Here is a 3,238-nt window from a genome sequence, read left to right as displayed (position 1 = left end):
ATATATCCTCTCCCTTTTGACCCTCCCTCCCATCTCCTGCCCCATCCTACCCCTCTAGGTTGATACAGAGCCCCTGTTTGAGTTTCCTGAGTCATACAGCAAATTCCTGTTGGCTGTCTATTTTACATATGGTAATTAAATTTACATGTTATTCTTTCCATACATCTCACCCTCTCCTCTCTTCTCTCCATGTCCATAAGTCTATTCTCTATGTCTGTTTCTCCATTGCTTCCCTGTAAATAAATTTTTAAGTACCATTTTTCTAGATTCCGTATATATGCATTAGAATATGATATTTATCTTTCTCTTCTGACTCACTTCACTCTGTATAATAGGTTCTAGGTTCATCCACTTCATCAGAACTAACTCAAATGTATTCCTTTTTATGGCTGAGTAATTTTCCATTGTATATATGAACCACAACTTCTTTATCCATTCATCTGTCAATGGACATCTAGGTTGCTTCCATGTTCTAGCTATTGTTAATAGTGCTGCAGTGAACAATGGGATACATGTGTCTTTTTCAATATTTGTTTCCTCGAGGTATATGCCTAGAAGTGGGATTGCTGGGTCTTATGGTGGTTTTATTCCTAGTAAAACCTTCTGTTGATTTCTTACTTTCACTTACTGTGATTTTTAGCTACAGACTTTCTGTATGTTTTTTTTTTTTTTTATAAATTCCCATTGTTTGGTGACTTTCTTCATTTTACCATATCTTAAATTGAATATGTTAATTTCTTGGTCTTTTTTTTGCCAGAGCTTGTGCAATTTTCGCTATGCTATGCTATCTCCAGCTGAAAGAAGTTGGTGATACCACCATAAAGGGTACTATATTAAAATCCAACTAAATGTTTATAAAGGATAAATAAAACAAACTATATCAGGGAAAAGACATTTTCCAAAATATTAGTTACGAGAGCTTAAAAAAAACTTCTAGAATTACATCCCCTTAATCCTAAATTATTAATCTTATTACTCCATCATTTACATTTACATTATTGGAAATTTACTGTTTTTATCAAAGTATAGTTGATCTACAGTGTTGTGCTGGTTTGAGGTATATAGCAAAGTGACTGTTTTTTCAGATTCTTTTCCCTTACAGATTATTATAAAATTATTGAGTATAGCTCTAGGTGCTATACTGTATGTCCTTTGTTGTTGTTGTTTAGTCGCTACGTTGTTTCTGAGTTTAGTGCAACAAGGTACCAAGAAGATAAAAGTGTGCTCTGAAGGGGCCATGTTGCCTGAGGCTGCTAGCCTTGGAACCAAGGAGGGGTTAGGGTGGAGGTGGAACTCCTGCAATGAAGAGACCCCAGAGTGCTTTGTTCCAAACAAGATAGAGGTTCCTTTTCCCTCTCATAAGATTCCAGGGTGAGTGATGGGCCCTCTGTGGGTGAAGGGTACTAGGGCAGCATTGCCACCCTCCTAGGGCACTGCCCTCATCTGTAGCATGGAGAGACTGGGCCATGGGCCCACCTGGGTCCCAGGGTAAAGGACAGAGGTCCTATTAGCAGGGAAGTGGCTAGAACTGGGTTCCTGGTACATGAGGGGACTGTGTCACACAAGGCACACTTCCAGTACAGCTTGTCAGCTCCCCAGGGGCAGAGGGTGACCCCTCATACCCAGCACAAGATCCAGCGCTTGGCTCACTGATGAATGAATGGCTCCAAGAGCCAATGCACAGAGGCTTCTCAAAAGTACTTTTCACACTTGGGTGCCACTCAGGGTGGGGACCTGAGGAAGCAGGAGGTAGGGGGTGGGTGGTGCTTGCTGAAGCTGAGAAGAGGGTGCAGGAAGGGCCCAGGCAGGAGGAAACTCAGCCAGAATTTGGAGAAGTAAATTCCACTGAGAGAAATGTTGATGGGGAACACAGGAAGGACTGAAGTGGGACTGGCTGGAGGACACTTTTCCTACAGGGTTTCCTGGACTGTATGGGGAGAGTAGCAGGGCTGGCTGACCCCTCAGAGAATGGGCCCTAAGAGGCCCTCTGAGCTCAGGGAGTGGAAGAAAGCACTACTACATCCTCAGCAGCAGAGAGGTTTCACAGTAACATGTAGGCCAAGGCTGAGCCTGCTGCTGGGGGCTGCCCAGGGTTCTCCCAGAGGAGCCCTTAAGCCCATCCCATTTTCCCAGCCAGCTATGCCAGGTGGCCGGGGCACTGGAGATTCTAGACTCTGCTTTCCCACAAAAAGGAGACCAAGTGTGATGGTGGCAGTGAGGGTGGTTGTGGTGGTGCATGGTTTGGGATCAGAACACTTGTCTTTCTGTTTATACAGGACGGAGGGAGGAGGTAAGAAGAGGAAGTGTCCGGAATCATTGTCATGTTCGAGGTGAGCATGGCTAGAAGCATGTGCTCTGTCTCACACAAAGAAAAGGGAGATGTGTCAGTGCTTCATACCTTTAGGAAACAGGGAAATGCTTTCTAGTGCCCTGGATACATTTCGGTTCAGTGGCCCTCCAAGCAGTCCAGGGTCATTGTTGAAGGTCACCCAGGCAAGCCACTTTCAACTGCAACCGCCTCATCTTTAGAATGTTGACAAGTTGCTTATCCTGTAGATGCAGGACCGCAGAGAGAGTGAAGTAAGATAGGAAACTTTGAAGCATGGCAACAAGGAGCCAATACTGTGCCCAGGTAAGGAAATAGTCTCTGATAAAGTGAGCCTAATCAGATTGGAAAGATTCCATAAATATTATTGGTCTAAAACACTGCTCAAATTCCTAGTGAACACATACCCCCAAAGGACCAGTTAATTTTTAAACCATTTATTTAGAAATAACTTCAAACTGAGAATTTCTGTGAATAATACAGAGAATTCCTATAAGCCCTTCAACCAAATTCAACAATTGTTAGTATTTTACCACATTTTCTTTGTGATTCTCCCTCCTTCCTTCCCTCCATCCTCTCTCTATATACACATTTATATATATAGGCATTATTTCCTTTTTATGAACCACTTTATAGTAGGTTGCAGACATGATGGCTCCTTGTTCCTGGATACTTCCCCATGCATTTCCCAAGGACAAGTACATTCTCCTACATAACCATGGTCTTAGCTTGGGCTACCATAACAATACCATAGACTGGGTGACTTAAGCAACAGAAATGTGTTCTCATACAGTTCTGGAGACTAGAAGGAAGTCTAAGATCAAGGTTCTGGCTGATTGCATTTCTAACAAGGGCTTCCTTCTTGGCTTGTAGATGGTAGTATACTTTTTTCCCCAAAACTTTAAACTTTTT

The 3,238-nt window shown here is 42.8% G+C and overlaps 1 long non-coding RNA gene across 1 annotated transcript; it reads left to right on the top strand.

Annotated features, from left to right (window-relative positions):
• The first annotated feature begins 96 nt into the window (after positions 1-96).
• Positions 97-3,125, top strand: LOC105004160. Its single transcript, XR_827187.1, has 3 exons — positions 97-131; positions 758-825; positions 2,277-3,125. It is a non-coding gene; the product is annotated as an uncharacterized LOC105004160 (long non-coding RNA).
• Positions 3,126-3,238: the final 113 nt, after the last annotated feature.

This window comes from Bison bison, unplaced genomic scaffold (assembly GCF_000754665.1).
Source record: "Bison bison bison isolate TAMUID 2011002044 unplaced genomic scaffold, Bison_UMD1.0 scf7180017857950, whole genome shotgun sequence".
Classification (NCBI taxonomy): domain Eukaryota; kingdom Metazoa; phylum Chordata; class Mammalia; order Artiodactyla; family Bovidae; genus Bison; species Bison bison.
The sequence above is the reverse complement of the archived record's forward strand: the minus strand, read 5'-3'. Positions and strand labels throughout refer to the sequence as shown.